At 43.5% G+C, this 18,641-nt stretch overlaps 1 long non-coding RNA gene across 2 annotated transcripts in view; it reads left to right on the top strand.

Moving 5' to 3' along the window:
* Positions 1-17,479, top strand: part of LOC118006223 — a 58,138-nt gene extending 40,659 nt beyond the window's left edge. The window contains exons 7-9 of one of the 2 annotated variants that reach the window (XR_004677996.1): positions 13,679-13,768; positions 15,077-15,203; positions 15,423-17,479. This is a non-coding gene — a long non-coding RNA (uncharacterized LOC118006223). Of the gene's footprint in view, positions 1-13,678; positions 13,769-15,076 lie in introns of both variants that reach the window. The other variant, XR_004677997.1, reaches the window with a different exon arrangement.
* Positions 17,480-18,641: the final 1,162 nt, after the last annotated feature.

Below are 18,641 nucleotides of genomic sequence, written 5' to 3'. Positions count from 1 at the left end.
TCGTCTATGCTCCAAAGGCAGCGCCTCCTTGTTTTACACACATGCTCATATATATGAAACTGGGACCAACCATTCTATAAGCATATAAGATATTTTATTTACTTATTTACTTATTTTATTTATTTATTTACTTACTTATTTAATTAATTTATTTGAGAGAGAGAGTGAGTGAGGGAGAAAGCACACGAGCAGGGCAGGGGGGAGAGGCAGAGGGAGAAGCAGACTCTCCTGCTGAGCTGGGAGCCTGACACGGGGCTCCATCCCAGGACGCTGGGATCATGACCTGAGCCGAAGGCAGATGCTTAACCGACTGAGCCACCCAGGCGCCCCCATATAAAATATCTTTACAGTAGTTATTCAACTGCTGTATGGGAAAGCATTTTGATTTATTAACCAGTGTAGTATACATCCAGGAGCATACATTTTGGTGCTTTTCCCACCTACTTTTCCTTGCTCTCAGGCTTCCACGGAGTGGGGACTGCTACATTCTTCTTTCATGAAAGCCATGGGCAGTGAACCCTACGCGTACCCTATCATGCGAGTTTCTTAGATGGCTTTTAGAATTTATGAAGAGACAATAGTCTTTTGATTTAAGCCTATTGATTTGCAAGAATTGGGCCTTTTGAAAGAGAGAAAGGTGTTTGAGATTTAGTGATGTCTCTTTGGCTGTATCAAAAGCTAAGTGAGTCCCTGTGTACAGATTTACAATGTTTATGCTATAAAAAATTGATCTGGGGGAAATGGAGAAAGAGCCACACTAGCCTGTCACCCTATTGGATAAAGATTCCATGCTTCGTGCAGGTGGTTCCTAGGGGACTGGAGAGGACAGGAGCAGAAAGAGAGGTCTGTGGTCCAGGGAGCGAGGGACTGGGTCCCGAGGCCAGGGATCTGGGTGTTCACTGGAGAGGCCACCATATTGATCACACTCCAGTCTTGGAAACATGCCACCCTTGCTCTATCTATATCTGCATCTGAGCTCTTAGGTGTTCTGTAGAATTTCAGGCAACTTGACTGATTCAATTCACTTCAAATTCATGGTTTCAAACTTCCGGTGAGTTCCCAAGTCTTCCCCCCAAACCTGTATTTTCCCCCTGGGATATTTGCTCTCCATTCTCTGCGATAACTATTTCATGCCTGAATTTTTCTCCTCAAATCTCCAAGCCCCTCTTCCTTCCCATCCCTTCCACAACCAGGTAATCAGCTAGGTGTCAGTTAGCTGTGAAAATAGAAGGAATGAGATGGAAGCATTTAATTTAACACTGTCACATCTAGAGACCTACAAGCCCTGGAAGTACTTCTCCTTTCTCCGTCCCCAGTCCTCTCTGGTCTCGAGGCCACCATTCCTACTGTTCTGTCAAGGATTTAACTCCTGCATGTTCCTTTCCCTACTTCTGACGTCATCCGTTTCTCTCTGCTGGATCATGTTTCATAGCCTACAAATAGGCTGTGGTTTTTCTGATCCGCTTAAGTCTTCTTTGTCCCTCTCCTGCTCCAGTTAGTGCCCTGTCGTTCTGCTCCATTTCACAGCAGAAATCCTCAATCTCCTAAGGATTGTACACACCTACTCTATTTGTTTCCCATCTCAGACCCTTGGGATCTGGTTTTTACCCACTCTTTTATTTTGACTGGTTCTCTTCGAGGCCTCCAGTGGTCTCCACATTCCAATCAGGACAGAGGATGAGTCTTCTTCTGGAAGACACACTCTCTTCCAGAACCTCATGCTCCAGGATTTCTTCTGACCTGACTCTTCTTCCTCTTTCCCATTGCTCGTTCCACTGCTTCTCCCCAACTGCAACTATCTGAGGGCCCCTGGACTCACTTTTCCTCCCTCCTCTCTCTCTGCCCCTGAGAGGTCGGATTTGTTCTCATGACTCCTGCATGTAAATCCCCAGCCCAGATGTGTGCTATGAACCTGAGACCCCCACCTCCAACCATCGGCTGGATACATCTGGTCTTACAGGCATCTCGGAGTGGCCATGTCCTCCTCCTTCTGTCTTCCTTCCTTCCCATAACCAGTATATGGCACTCCCCACCAGCCAGCCACCTACTGAGCTGCTTCCCCCTCTCCCTGCCCGTGCAAGCCATCCATCCATCTTGCCATATCCCACACCAAGGTACAGTTCAAATGCATTGGCTTTTCTCTACCTCTGCCATCACTCCTTGTTCCAACCTTCTTGAATCTCACCGTGCCACCATAGCAGCCTTATGACTCTGACCCCTTTTCTGTTCTATTTTCTGTAGCGGTTGTCAGTGCCCATTTCACTCCCCTTTACATTTAAAGTAAAATCCCAGCTCCCACCATCACTTCCAAGGGTCTTCTTGTGCACCCCTGCCTCCCTTGCTGACTCGTTCTACTGTCTAATGCACACTCAACGCCAGCCATGCTGGGACTCTCCCGCCCTAGGAGCATTGCACACATTCTTTTCTCCCAGGACTTCTCAACCTCAGCACTCTTGACATTTGGGACTGCATCATTCTTTGTTGTGGGTCTTACATATGCATTATAGAGTGTTTGGGAGTGTCCCTGGCTTCTACCAAGTAGACGTCAGTAGCATCTCCCCATGCCAAGTTGTGACCACTAAAAATGTCTCCAGATGTTGTCAAAGGTCTCTTAATTTGCAGAATCACCCCTGACTGAGAACCCCTCCTCTGCCTGAAATTTCACCTACCAGTCATCCCCTAACCTAGGGCCAGCATTAACAAGACTTAACTGGGGTAGCATAGGCTTCAACCAATCAGAATATATGCTGGCCCCAAGCATCCTTTTCTTTGTCTGTAAAATGAAGATACTGATAATCCCTACCTTGTAGGCTTGTTGTGAGAGCAAATGAGTTTAAGTGGATCAAGTGCTCATCCCAGGGCCTGCCATGGAAGAAATGCTCCATAAGCATCTGATGCTTCCCTTGCCATCCCTATTATAATTGGCTCATTACTGGCCAAGTCCAAAGCAGCCCCTCCAACTCAGCTATTCTTTATCGCTGCACTCTGGTTGTTTCCGTAGAACACTCACAGGTTGTAATTAATTTGTAATCGTATCCATCTTTGTGCATTGATCTTTTACCTGATTTCCCTTGTAAATCCCACCAAGGCAAGTGCATCAAGGTGGTCCGACTGTTGTAACAAATAACTTCTACACCTCTGCAATTTCACACAATAGGGGATTATTTACTTTTTTCAAATGGCAGTCACATGTGAGTGTTTGATGCACAAGCAAGCCTTCCAGGTACCTCCTGTGGCTCCTTCTTCCTCTACCAGGACTCTGCTGTGGGATCCTCTGCCTCCATTTGGCAGACAGGGGACGGGAAGAGAAGGAGGATTTGACACGGAAGGTTTTCAGCGGACCTGGGCTGGGAACACCTGGGGTCAGCCCTGGTTAGTGCTCAGTCACACGGCCCCATAGCTGCAAGGCAGGTTGGGAGGTGTAGCCTGGTTGTGCCCAGCAGAGGCAGGAAAGGGTGTGGGGAGCATCAGGTCAGTCTGTTCACAGGCAGGCATCACATCTGTGAGCTCAGCGTCTACAGCAGTGCTGGCCACGGGGTTAATAGGGCGTATATATTGTTGAATGAACCAGTGCATAAATAAATATGTTTTAACCCATGTAAATCTTTCCTGAGCATCTACATGGGAAGGGATTAATTTGTTTCAGAGTGGCAGTAGCACTTACAAGCTTTATTATGTATTGAAAAGCTTGTGGAAGAGTCATTTATTGTAGTCAAATGCTACTCTTAGCTCTGCTAGTAAGAGCCACCCAAACCTTGGGAAGAGCACCTGCTTCTCCATGGAGGGCCTCAGTTTCCCCATCCGCCCAGGGTCTCTTCTGGAGTGCACAGGTGCCGTCTGGCTTTGTTTCAGATGTGAGCCATGGCACAGGTTTGTTTACAACAGAGACCTGAAATAAACGCTTCTAGATTGATTTTCTGACCGGTGTCGTTCCCTCTGACTGTCATGCTCCTCCCGGTCTGGTCTGCTTTGAGGAAGAGACATTGAAAAGAAGGACTCCTGACCAGGTGGATTGGAAAGACAAGAATGTTAAAACACGGGTTGTCTTTCCCCACCCCCGTCAAGGGCTGGCAACAAATATCGTGGTTTACTTTGGAATTACAGCAAACTCCTTGACAAGCCTTTTGTTAAAGCCCTGAGACGGTTCATGCAGAGGGTTGTCAAGTGTAGGGGAAGAAAGTGCAGGAGGTCTATTGCATGGGACATACCATAAGCATGCAAAGAATTAGTTGTTGTTCATCTGAAATTCTAAGCAGACTGGGCACTCTAAATTTTATCTGGTAACCTTATTCATGTGGACCCTCAGCCTCCAGCATTGGCCTCGTTAAGACAGCCCTGTCTCCATTTCTGATGAGTTTGAACTGACTGGGCAGAAATGACTGGGTTCTTCTAAGATGTTAGAGTAGGGCCCCCTCCTCCCTGATCATGTGTAAGTTGGTTCCTTGATGATGACTTGGGTGTGCATCCTTTAGCTCCCTACTTCCATTTCGGGGGCTGGCCTATCTTTCTGTATGTTCCAGCCAGTGGGTTACTTACTTTCCAGCCTGAAGTAGAAGGGACTGTCTTGGCCTCCCACTCATCTTGCTTTCCACCTGACCAAAATTCTTCAGCCAAGCCTCTAATGATTGTATTTCCTTCTCTTTTATTAAAATTGGGGTCAACCTTAACATCTGTGAGCCATGTTCAGATTTAATTAAGATACACTTGGTTTGGTCCATAACCACTTGTAAATTTTAATTAAACTGGATATATGTTATACTGAATTATTTTATAAGGACCAGTGCATTTGATAAGAAATGTAATTATCTGTGTTGGAAATGCTACAATTTTATATTTTGAAATACTGATTTTAAAAAGAAAAGTCATTTTAGTTCAACTTTCATCTTGAATAAGCATTGACGAATGAGGCCATTTCTGGCTTTGATTTTAATTTGTATTAGTCTCCTTCCATTATCGAAAAATATTCATTCGTTCATTCATTCAACATGGAGGGTCTATTTAGTACCAGGAACTATGCAAGTCATCATATTAGAAACCCAGATTTTCAGATTTATAATGGTTTTCCTTTGACCTTGTGTTTTGTCTTCATAGCCTCATGAGTTGAGTTAGTTATCCACTTAGGTGTAAGTGAATTATCTTTTCATTACTCATGTACATGTTTAACTCTATTAGTATCCAAAAAAAAACGTTTGGGCAAAGGGTATCTAAACTGTCTCACTCAAAAAAGAAAAGATAGTCTCTCTTTTTTTTTAAAGCGAAGACTGTTTAGGGAAGTGTGGTTTTGTGTTATGGTAGCCTGATCTGACTAATAGAGTGAGCCCGAGTCTAACTTTTTGGAGTGCGTAGGATTTCTGTGAGCTTTAGCATTCCAGCCTGGGAGGTGGGCTGCTCTGTCTCTAGAGCAGTTTTGCCCTTTGCTCTAATAAACTTCATGAAATCAGCTACTCCTTTGTCCTGAGAACAGCACAACTCCATCATTAGAGTTCCCAGGACAACTCTTGAGGATGGAGCAGAGCTAACCAGCTTGTCCTTGGACTGACTCATGACCTTGACTTATTAACATAGCATCTTGACTGATTGAACTTCACAGCCTAGACACTGGTGATTTACAACCTCCCAAGTCCTCCCCGAGAAAAGATAAATGCAGAATTCAATTTATCAGCTCCTGCAGCTTGCTTCCATTCCATCAGGGGGAGTTTTTCCATTAGAAGAGGTAATAATCCTTTCCTTTTTTTGTGTCCCATTGAGTCTCATATGTCAACAGATTTCAGATCATTAAAAAAAAAATCTCAAGTTCAGCTTAATATTTGATGTGACTTTTACACCGCTGAGCCACGTCCCGCCCTAAAAGCATGGTTCCCGTCTTTCCCTCGGAGGCTTACCTTCTGTACCTCTTTGATGCACTAAAAATGATCTCTGTGGATCAATGGTAGTACCAGCCCTCCAGACACAGAGCTGTGATAGAAAATCAATATGCGGTGTGGACAGTTGAGGAGAACCTTAAATAATGTCTTAAAAGAATCTGCACTCCTCAGTCCTCACTATGATGCCTGTGGAGACTACTGGTAGGGGTCATACCTGCTAACGTGTGCATTCTTTCTTCATGTGCAGGAGTTAATGAAACCAGCAGATGAGAACTACAGTCAAATCACAATTAAAAAGCATTTGGATTCATAGATTATTCTGACACTTTTTCCCCCTCCCGTCCCTATGGTGAGAATATTTAAAAAATACTGAGCTTGGCACTTTCCTTAAGACACGCTGAGACCTAACGCATGCATCTCATTTTCTTTCTAAAAGCAACACTAAGCAACTTTTACTTGCTGGCATCATCTCGTGCCAAGAACAGGGAGGATGCTTTGGGGGAGAACCAGAGGCTACTTTTTTCTGGTGTCAGGTGAGAAGGGAAGAGATAAGTGCTCCCATTTATTAGCTTCTTGTTACAGCATAAAGCATTATAAAATGGCCATCTGTAAAAGAATCTGTGAAGGATCTACAATCCAAATGTCTGCAATTCCCAAGATACTCCAAGATACCTGTAACAGACATAGATGCTGATTTTTGCCAGGTTTGGATTTTTTCTGGTGGAGTACACCAGATGGATAACATCCTCTAGGGTTTTTCTGGCATAAAATTTATGCTCAGAAAACTTCGTAGGCCCCTGTAATTAAACAAAGATAGGCAGGTCTTGGAGGGTGTACTTTTCGCAATAGTTTTTGTAGCCGTGTTTGTTAAAACAACAACAACAAAAACTGCAAGTCAGGTGAGAAACTCAAAGGGCACGAATGTGTTACTGAAGCACCGTGGCAATGAGAACTTCCTGCTTGGACTGCTTTGCTTGCAGCTATTGAGCGGTGTTATAAAGCTGCTTGTGCTTTGCACCAATGTGCTGTTGTGATTCAGTTTACAGGTGTTCAGTAGTGTGAGCTTGGTGTGAGATGTGCCTGGGGGGGGTGTGCCTATTCAGAATGTGAGAGGGACATGGAAGATGGCAGGGCAGAGGAGGAGATGCAGGCTGTTTGCCACAAGAAAGAAAGTGTGGCTTATGGCAGGGAGAGAGGGATCTGGGAGCAGGTGACTCTTTGTTAGCATTTGTTGGAAAGAGACAAGAGCTGTGAAGAAATTTTTGCCAATTGAGAAATTACCATCAGCCACAAACATTTATGACTCGTAATCATTTAGGGAAGGAAGAGCCTCAGGTCACACTGGACTTTGAAGACGGACCTTTTTTTTCTTTTTTAAAGATTTTATTTATTTATTTGAGAGCGAGAGTAAGAGTACAAGTCAGGGGGTAGGGGCAGAGGGACAAGCAGACTCCTCACTGAGCAAGGAATCCGACATGAGGCTCGATCCCAGGACCCTGAGATCATGAGGGGACCCAAAGTTAGATGCTCAACTGACTGAGCCACCCAGGCGCCCCTGAAGACAGACGTGTCTAGGACATGATGGCCCAGTTTAGGTTCTAGATCTGCTCTGATCGATAAGGCAGCCACTGGCCACATGTGGCTGGTGTGAATTGTGTCAAATACACGTTGGATTTCAAAGACACAATAAGAAAAAAGTATTGAATTTCTTAATACTCAATTTTTAAAAAATATTGATTACATGGCTGTAATGATATTTTGGATATATTGGGTTAATGAAGTACATTATTAAAATCAATGTCAATACAACCTTCTAGTTATAAAATGAGTAAGTCATGAGATGTAATGTGCAGTATGGTGACTAGTTAATAATACCATGTTGCATATTTGGAAGTTGCTAAGGGAGTAGATCTTACAAGTTCTCATCACAAGAAAAACAATTGTAACCATGCATGGTGATGGATGTTAACTAGACTTACAGTGGTGGTCATGTCACAATATATCCGAATACCAAATCATTATGTTGTTAACCTGAAACTAACATAATGTTCTCAATAAGAAAGTTAATTTCACCGTGTTTTGTTTTTGTTTTTGTTTTTTACTTTTAAAAAGTATGGGTACTAGAAAACTTAAAATTTTACATGTGCTTTACATTATGTTTTTTTTCTGGGCAGCACTGCTCCAAGTTATACAAATAGATTAAGTTGAATCTCTCTTATGTATGATCACACCTTAAAACACTTTAAGTTCCCCAATTTAAAAAACAAATATCCCCAATTCTGCGAATTTCTCTTTAAGTCGCCTGGTTCTAGGGGGCTCTCACCAAACATGTCACCCCACTGACCGAACCCCCATTTGTCAATGTCCCCCTTGAAATATGATGTCTGGAATTGTATGCAATGATGGCTGATGTGGTTGAGAAGGGGCTGGGGGGAAGTAAATAGTATGAGGGCTTGGAATCTGCATGACACAGACCCAGGTTGCTCGAAGTCTAATACTAACAGTTCACAATCTTTTCTTTTCAGGGTGACTTCACTGTGAGGTGGGCTGAGGTCTGACTTGGATCTGACCTTCTAGCAATAGGATGGCCCCCAGGTAGATGGAAACAAGAATCACAGCCCCCCCAAGCCCAGTACTCCCCCCATGGTTTTGGAGATCCAGATAGTCCCTCATTCTAATAGCAATATGATTGTAGACTCAGTTGGATGCTCTCCCATCTATCCCCCGGGAGAGATGATTAGTGTAAATAATTGCCCTGGTTATATAAGCAAGAGATGCTGCGTTTTTAACTGCTGAGCTTTTGGAATTTGTAACTCAAGTGCCTCGAAAGCCACGCAAGGCAAGTTCCACGGTCCCTGTTCTCTGCGCTTCTGATCTCTTGACATGTCATGTAAGCAGGCTGTTTGCTCCCGACTCACGCTAAGCCATACTTGATCTGTGGTAGGTGATGTCAATGTGTTTTAGGTGGATGGAAAATCCAGGCTCTCAAGATGTTCCAGAGGCTCCTGTTTGCTTACATGAGGTGGCCGGTGAAGGGGTCATGAGCAGGACTAGAGAACTGGTTCTTAATGCACGAAAGTCTAGCTGTGCTGCCCCCAATTACATCTAACACCCTCTGTTGACCAAGAGCTGGGAGGGTGGGAGCAGGGGTGGGGAAGGGGGCTACGGTGGCGAGGGGGTAGGGAAGAAAGGAGGGAAGTATTCTCCCGAAGGAGGGATTTAAAGAACAATGCTCTCTCTATTCTCCCTGGGACTACTTTTCACCGAATCACCTATTCAATCTTGGGAATTACTCTCAAAATTGAAGAGTTTCATTTGGCCAATTGAGGGGTGTGTGTGTATGTGTGTGTGTGTGTGTTCATCATTTTAATAAGATAAAGCTAATCTCTTTAAACCTTCATCTAGAGAAAAACCTTGATATCTGGTATATACATACTTTAAATCTTACCCCAAGGAAATAGTACCCTAATATTTCATGAGTCAACATTCAGAATCCAGCAAATATTCTGCTGGTTGAATTCTCTCAGATGAGTGTCCAAAAGATATCTTTATTTGGTGAATCAATCACTTTGGGGTTTTCCGGCTTCTCCCTTGCTCGCCCCCTCCTCCCTCATCTGGGGCCCCAGTTGTGCGGATTACACTTCTCCTCAATGCCTCTTCCACCTCTGCTAGCATCTTAGCAGACCACGCACGATCCTCACAGAGGTGCTGTGGGAGCCTTGTGGTGAAAGGTGCTTTGTAAAAAATAATGCTACATAAGCAGAAGATCATTATTACTAGATTAGCTTCTCTCTCCCAGACTAATTATTTCAGTCTCGCAAAATGAACCACATTTGCCATCTGCTGGCCCAGTTACCTAAATGATTCAAATTCTTTGAAACCTGGTCACACAGCTCCTCATTCTTCCCACTACCATTTGAGTGCTGCCAGCAGATTTTAGAACCCGGGGCTCCGATCCTTGTTGTAGCCACTTAGCTTTACGGTAGGTAAGGGCACTCCCCAAGGTAGTCCAGCGACCTTCTTGCAGCTGAAGGCAGTGGTGGTCTTGCTTCAGTTTCTAATCTACCTCTTGCCTCGCTTGTATCATCTATTTTGTTCTGTATCATCTCACTCTTAAAAGTGTACAGGGAGTCTTTTGGGAAAATCAAAGAAAGCTGCATGATGCCCGCTTTCTATATATTTCTTCTTTTTTAAAGATTTTATTTATTTATTTGACAGAGAGAGACACAGCGAGATAGGGAACACAAGTGGGGGAGTGGGAGGGGGAGAAGCAGGGTTCCCGCTGAGCAGGGAACCCGATGCGGGGTTCAATCCCAGGACACTGGGATCATGACCTGAGCGGAAGGCAGACGCTTAACGACTGAGCCACCCAGGCGCCCCTATATATTTCTTTATTAACTTGGTTGAAGGTGGATAACTTTTGGTCTCTTTGTTACATTGTCTAAAAATGAAAGTTGAGAATGATCTGTTTTACATTTGGACTCTTTTGGTGTACCCATTTTTCCCCCCATGTTATTTCTTGTATCGTCTTTAAAAACTATCCGCTTTCCAGGTTACCTCTGTAACTGAACTTCAAATTTGTGTTCCAAATTTTCATGATTTGTTGAATTTACTGGTTTGTATGTATATATGTTGTTTAAATCAATCCGAGTTAAACTTGAAATTGGCAGTTGAAGCGTGGAGTCATGGTGTAACCAAAGGAAGCTGTTAGCTTCTGGGCATGGGGAGATGCATCGGTACCAGACTCACGAGTACTGGCTTTTCAGGCAACTCATTAATTTCAAACATAGACGTTGCTAGGGACTCTCTTTTTCTTGAAGCTATTCCATTCCAGACTCTGCCTTACTTGTTCATATAAAATAGTGATTTCATGGGGTACCTGGGTGGCTTAGTCATTAAGCGTCTGCCTTCGGCTCAGGTCATGATCCCAGCGTCCTGGGATCGAGCCCCACATCGGGCTCCCTGCTCCGCGGGAAGCCTGCTTCTCCCTCTCCCACTCCCCCTGCTTGTGTTCCCTCTCTCGCTATGTCTCTTTCTGTCAAATGAATAAATAAAATCTTAAAAAATATATATAAAATAGTGATTTCAAATCAAAGTAAAGAATCCACCTATGATTCCATGCTATAGGCTGGTTTTATGTTTAATACCTATGGAAGATACATGCACACCCACTAATCCATACAACAGCATGTTCTACTCCCATAGTCAAATAACAGGGAGAGCCTTGAAGATCAGTTCAAGATATCAAAACACTTTATAACTAATCAGAGTATTAGTTGTGCAAATAATAATTACTGCAGGAAATCTCAGAAGAGAGAAATCCCTTTTAAAGAATTAATTTTTTAAAACAAAAATGTGTTTTTATTTTTTCTGTGCTCATAGACATAATACATTCTCATAAACAGGATGTAAAGATGAAAGTCATCTATGATCTCTATGCAGAAATTACCGCCATTGACAATTTAGAATATAAACTTCTAGGTTTTTTGTTCCATTATAATCTATTAGTTATTGTTTGCTTTATAAGAAACCATCCTCAAACTTAGTAGTTTGGAATACCAAGCATTTACTTATTTATTGTTTATTGTTATCAACATTTATGTAGCTCATGATTCTCCAGGTTGGCCATTTGTACTGGGTTCAGTTGGGGAGTTCTGGCGCAGTCCAGTCTCACATGACCTCACCGTCAGCTGGTGGTTTGGCCTTGACCAGCAGAGGTGGGACATCTGGGGCCTTTCTTCAGTGGCTTCTCCTTACTCCTGCAGATGACCCTGGGCTGGTTCACACAGCAGCCTCAGGTTTCAGGAGCAACAGAAAGGCAAAGGCCAACATACGAATATGTTTCAAGTTTTTGCTTCTATCATATCTGCTATTGTCCCACTGGTAAAAATCAAGTTAAGTGGCTAAGCATACCTAGAGTCAGCATGAGAGGGATTCTGGAAGAGAATGGAAACAGGGAGGCATGAACATTCAATTGGGACACACTGCAGTCAACCCACCACAACTAAATCTACCCAGTTGTAATATTTTAACAACATGAGATTCTAGTATCCATGCTGTATTAGGGTTGGCTGGAGAAACAGAACCAATAGGATGTATCTATATCTGTCTCTGTCTGTATATAGAGTTAGCAAGAGATACATCAATATCGATAGATCATAGAATCAGAGGACTTGTCTCATGCATTACGGAGTTTGGCGGGTCTTGAGCTCTGTAGGATGAGTTGACAAGCTGGAGACTCAGGAGGGCTGATGGTTTAGTTCCAGTGTGAGTCTGAAGACCTGAGGACCAGGAGGGCCAGTGGGAGAGCTCAAAACCGGGGAGAGCTGATGTTTCAATTTGAGTCTGAAGGCAGGAAAAAAAGTCAATGTCTCCATTTGAAGGCAGTCAGGTGGGAAGAATTTTCTCTTACCAGGGGTGGTTCAGCCTTTTTGTGCTATTCAGGGGTTTAGCTGACTGAATAGGCCCACCCATGTTAGGGAGGGTGATCAGCATTTTCTTAGGTCTGTTGATTTAAATGTTATTCTCATCTAAAATAAAATAAAACCAAACAACGAAAAACACTCTCGCAGACTCAGAAACATGAAAAATAAGGTTTGACCAAATATTTGGGCACCCCGTAGCCCAGTTGACACATAGAATTAACCATTACACATGGTGTTGTGAACCCTGGTTTGTTTGTTTTTATTTTTGTTTTTTTTTTTTTTTTAGTTTATATGTCATGGACATTTTTTTCACGTCAGTAAATATAGATGAACATCATCATTTTTGATGGCTGCATAGCATATTATTGTTTGATTCACATCATTTATTTCCATTTTCTTGATAAACACTTGGGTTATATCTTACATTTTACTACTCTGTTTGCATAATAAAGTTTGATTCATATTGCTAAATTGTCCCCTAAATAATTTGTACCATCTTACCAGCAAGTGTAGGACTGACTGTAATACCTTCGGCAACACTAAATGTTTATTCATTCGGCAGATACTTATTCAGCATCTACCATGTGCTAGACACTGCAAGGAGCGAGATATTCAGTAGTGAGCAGAGCAGCTAGGTCCCTGGCCTCAGGAGGTATCCATTCTATGGGGACAAACAGTAAACAAATAAAAACAGAGCTTGGTGAGGTAATCACAGCTTGTGACAGGTGAGTAAAGGGAGTAAATGATGTAATATAAGCATAAAGGGGTAGAGGTGGTTATCATAGAAAGGGCTATCTGTTTCATTATTGCCAACCTAATAGTTAGAAGAAGAGCTCACTTTAGTTTCGAGAGAGAAGGAAGGTATTTTGAAGGTGGGATTTGAATCGGATCCTGAAGTACCCAAAAGGGATTTGGGCTGGACATTTGGCATGAAGCATTCTGGAGGTTTTGCATGACCACAATTGTCAGGGTGGAAAAACTCAGGGGTCATTGGGGGGGGGGATGGGCCAGTCAGTTTCTTAAACCAGTTTCCGAGAATTCAAGCGGGTGTGGTTTCCGGTGCACACTTAATGCCAAGCTGTCTCAATAGTCTGGTATTGTCATTCTAGGTAAAGGAAAAGCTGTGTAGGTTGAATTAACAGCACCTGATTGTACCACATCCTTCTTTTCTAGTTTAATAATGTGGTTTGATAATCTGAATTTGCATATTAATAAAGCCACATTTTCTAGGTGGTAATTTTATTTCTTAGTTCAGCACTGAGCTCACAGTAGGCTCTCTCAAAGGGTAGTGATGGGTGTTCGGTCACCCCAGACATCAGGGCTATGTGGCTTAATGTCACGGTGTTTGTAATCACCCGATGTTTCATTTTTCAAAGAACTGTTTTTCAGAACACTGTTCCTGTAATTAAGCTACAGTACCACTAGGAGGCAGTATTGGGATGCACCCACTGGCTCCAATACTGTATGAATCATCATATGGTGAGTACAAGAAATTGTCAGTTCATGATGTTATAAAAGCTAATCTTACTTGTTAAATTTGAATTTAATATTAACCTACCAAATGTGTAATTACCTTGGAGTGCCTTTGGAAAATAAATACAGGTCTAAGCTGCAGTTTGGTGGCTATTTTTCTTATTATCAATGTGTTTTATAGAGATTATGATTAAAATGCTCTTTTGTGATTCACCATGAATATCTCATAATAAAAGTCCAATGAGTGCTTGTAGCAGACCTGCGTTTCAGATCGCTAATGGCCTCAGGCTGGCCAAGGCTGGTGTCGACGTGGATGCTCAGGACACATCTGCTCATCTGCATTAACAAGTTTGGGTTTCCCAAGTAGCAAAGCCCAGAAGGAAAAATAAATCTGTAATACACTTTGCCTGTAAAGTCCTTAGAGATTTCCCAATTATAAGTTTTCTGAGTTTACCTCTTTATTTTATTTTGTTTTTAGAAAAGCTCATGACTCATTTCAGCTTCTGGTGTCCCTTGGTTATTTCTCTTCTTTAACTACAACCAAGCATAACCTGATTTGCATTGATGCTTGTTTACTTCTCCAATAAGCTATAGCAAAAGCTTAATATAGAAGCATAGGGCAGTCAGAAAGATTACTTTTAAAAACTGTTTTGTTCAGAGATTACTGTATCTCTTATGTAGAGCAGACCATTTGAACAAAATTAAAATACGGTTTTGAGAAAGAGGTTAAAACTGGATTTTATTATAATCATTTCAAAGAGTTAGTATCACCAACCAACCATCTTGAACTTCCAGTGTGTTCTGAGTAAGAAGCTGGTGATCAAAGAGAGTCTTGGTAGCAAGAAGAGGGTTTGTCACAACAATGAGAAGGATGAATCAGGGCCATCCCCTACAGTGCCAGTGGGATGGGGCCAAGTGGAGCAAAGACAGAGGGTGCCCCTGGGGCTCCCTGGATGTGATTGAGCTGTTGTGTGACTCAGTTTCCCCCAGATATGCAGCTTTCACTCCTACAGACACAGGTTTACCTGGGCCACTGGCTGGGTCACTTTGGTCTTAGGTGGGAGACTGCGATCCCATGAGAGCTGATTTACAAAAATAGGTGGTGGGCCAGATTTGGTGCATGAGGCAGTTTGCCACCCCCAGATAAAGCATGAACCCCTCAGCCTGCAATGAAGGACTCTCTGTCTGTTGGTCCCACCCCCATACCCAGCTTTATCTTCTACTATGGCACGCAGGTCCTGCCCACTCCGCGTGTCTGCTCCTGATCCATCTCTACCCTTCTGTTTACCCCGTCCCTGCTTGTCCACGCTGCAGCCTCCGTTCTGGATGAGCCATCCCAAACCTCCTTCAGCATAAAGAAGTAGAACAAAGCTCACATCACGCCATTTCCACTGCTCAGATGGGAGAATACCCTTTTTGGTCCATTCTTCTGACTTCTGAGGTGCATACTTTCTCTTATCAACAGAGCTGGACGCTGGTGATCCTGGGCGGGACCTCTGCTCAGAAGGGCTGAGCGGTGAGCAGGAGAGCCCCGGCTGGCGTTCCGTCTATGTTCCCAGTCCTGGGGCCGCATGCATTACTGACCTGGTTCAAGAAACCATTCCAAAGACACCATTCCATGGAAAGGAAAATCAATAAGTAATTTCTTTCCCCTGTGTAGCTCCATGGGTGACAAGGACAGTACACACCCACCCACGACTGTGAGGGAGTGTGCCTGGAGTGCCCAGCTCTAAATGAAAATCAAGACAAATGGCAGAGGCAAAGAAGGCCAGAATGGATAGATGCTGATGTACGGGGAGCCATTTTTCACAGGCAGGTAATTTTGGTTCACCCTGGCACTTTGCGCCAGGGCGTCCATTTACGGATGGACGACATGGAGTATTTTTCAGGGCGGAGGGTGAGGCTCAAATCTCTTGAATCTGAATCTATCCCGCGGCCTCCTCATCTTTCCCAGTTTGGAGAGTCCTCTACCGAAATTGCAAGTAAGTGATGACATGCGAGTGCGGACGGAGGAGAATTCCTCCTGTGCTTTCGCAGCGGAGCTCCCGCAACCGTGATCTATCATTTCTTGCTTCTGGAGCATCGCCGCTGAAATGGAGCTGATTCAGCGCAGTCTGAATGAACAGTAGCATCGTCACGTTAAAGCAGCTTAGTGGTCTTGTGGCTGATACATGCTTATTTCTTTGGTGGTTGCTGAGATGAGTATTGTAGACAAAGCTCTGTATTCTGTTCTTTCCATGAGCGGAAAGTGCTTCAGTCCTAAAACGTTTCTTAATACTTTGGCTGGAGGTTATTCCAGATACAGCTGACCCTTGAACAGTGTGTGGAGGGGGGGAATCGGGCACAGACGACACCCCCACCCCCTGCAGTGGAAAATCCGCATGTAACTTTTGACTCTCTCAAAACTTAGCTACTAATTGCCTACTGTTGACCAGAAGCTTTACCAATAACACGAACAGTCCAGTCGATTAACTCATATATTGTATGTTACATGTATTATATACTGTGTCCTTCCAATAAAATAAGCTAGAGAAAAGAAAATATTAAGAAAATCATAAGGAAGAGAAAATACATTTACAGCCCTGTTCGGTCGTTATCAGAAAAGACCCACTTCTCAGTGGACCTGGGCAGCTCAACCCCGTGTTGTTTCAGAGGGAACTGTAAATGCACCTTAGTGCCTCAAACATTTTTGACACTAGTTAACATTATTTTTTTGGGCAAGGTAGCAAACTTGTTTTCTTTCTGACTTGCCTTTCGCAGTAGGGGATGGAATGCAGAGATAGCAATATTGCCAATTATATCAAGATGATGAAGCAGCAGGAAGGTTCTAGAAGCAACCCTTAATCCATTAATAGGATTAATGGTCCCATTATGTCATCTAAGTTTTATTTTCCTCTGTGTGCTGAGAAGCATGAAATTATCATGTAAATAATGTCACATCTGTGCAAACAATTTGCAAGGTGCTCTGCAAATTCAAATTTAAGCTGTCACTTCTCTTTGTTAACTGTTGTAGTCCCTGAAGTTTTTTTTTGCCTCACATGAGAACTGTAAATTGATTTTTCATTTAACCCTCATGCCTATGTGTCAGGAATCTGTATGTTTTGAAGGATCTGGAGAGAGTGCCCGCCAACACCATTTGGAATTAACATTCTGTGAGCAAGGACAGCCAGCAAGAGGCTTGTATGAATATCCTTAGCATTTCCTAGCCAGCTTCATAATCCCTTTAAAGGTAATCTCATTTTTCCTTTTGCATTTGCCAAGTGGGTTTTTATGTCTTCATGCTTGTGTGATGAGGGTCCCTGTGGTCTTCTAGCTTCTGGGTTATTCTCTGTGAACTCCCCATTAGATAACTGCATGCAGAGGTTGGCAGTGATGGAAAGAAAGTGATCACTACAGAACCCTGGCCATCTGGATTCCACAAGCAGCCTCTTAATTCTCGTGCTTACATCCAGATCTTGCATGCCGGATGTTACAAATTAATGGCATTCATTTTCAGAGGAATGCAGTTTCTGGTATTGCGTGTTTTGGTGTGGGCATTTCTAGAGTACTCACACCACACACACACACACACACACACACACACACACACACACCCCTTCACTGGGAACTTCTATTAATTAGTAATGCAAACCCAAACTATTCCCAAGAGAACGGAGTACATTCCAAGCCTCCTAGACATTTCAAGCACACATTTTACATCATTTCATTAAATTCAGACCTACCCACTCAGGGATGTGGTTTTGTTAGCTGGATGGTTATTTCTAAGGTACCTTTTGTTCTGCATTCAAATCGTCTTAAATAAGTGTGCTATTTATGGTTTTGCGCGGTAGAATCATCAGTCTTGCTACAATGCCATTCCATCGGGCACTTGTATTCAGCACCAAAACTAATTGCAAATCAAGTTTTAGCATCTCAAGGATGTGAGGGTTGGGAAATATTTTCTCCTGTCACTTGGGTTCAGGCAGAACAACAAGATAATTTCTAGCCCTCTGCTCCATGCTGCATTATTAAAGAGGTTATTGTCAGGAGAGGCTTTTTAGAGTGTGAATGGCGTGTGTGTGTGTGTGTGTGTGTGTGGTGTGGGGGAGGAGGTGCAAAAGGACACAGCAGACTCAGAGACAAAGGCTGACCACTGCCTAAAGTTGCTAAGATCGGCAACTTCCTATCTCAACGTCTACGTCTCATGAAGATGTGACGGGTATTCTGCTTCCACAAATGCTGGGTGTTTGGATATTTGCTTAGTCTCCTTCAGCATGATTTAAAACTCATGGAAATGATCGGACTGCTTACTGGATCTTCAAGGGCAGTGGTTTCCAGGTGACCGTAGCAGCCAATTTGATAAAATGGAGTGTGTTAAACATGTATTTTACATCGTGGGTAATGAGACCTGCCCAGATAACCAATTTCATGCCTTTCGCTCAGGCTGACTGGAACAAAGAGCTTGTCAGGGCCGTTCTGGGGGGTGAGCTGGCCGTGACTTCCCACTCGGGGCTTTTCTGCCCCTCTACGGGCCCCTCTGGGGGGAACCCTGCCGCCCAGGGAACGTTTACTGAAGGCCCACCGTAGAAGGCTGCCGTAGCTTCCAGCAAAAGCAGGCTTCTTGGAACGACCGACGGTACGGATACATCCCAGATCGCCCTGGTGTTGACATAACCATCCAAGCGCGGAGTGATCTCAAAAACCACCGTAACGGACTGAGTTTGTTTTTAGGACAGGTTGTCGGGAAAATGAAGGACTGTGGCTTCATGTCACTTTCCATCATCTCTGAATCATTTACAAATGTGCTCCAGGCAGGAGTCTTGGGATCTATATGGAAAATGACAATGGCCCACTTAAGGCACGTGACCGCCCCGCAGCGCCCCGGTCCTCAGGGACAAGG

The sequence above is a fragment of the Mirounga leonina genome, unplaced genomic scaffold, assembly GCF_011800145.1.
Source record: "Mirounga leonina isolate KUSES-001 unplaced genomic scaffold, KU_Mleo_1.0 Mir_95, whole genome shotgun sequence".
Lineage (NCBI taxonomy): Eukaryota > Metazoa > Chordata > Mammalia > Carnivora > Phocidae > Mirounga > Mirounga leonina.
The sequence above is the reverse complement of the archived record's forward strand: the minus strand, read 5'-3'. Positions and strand labels throughout refer to the sequence as shown.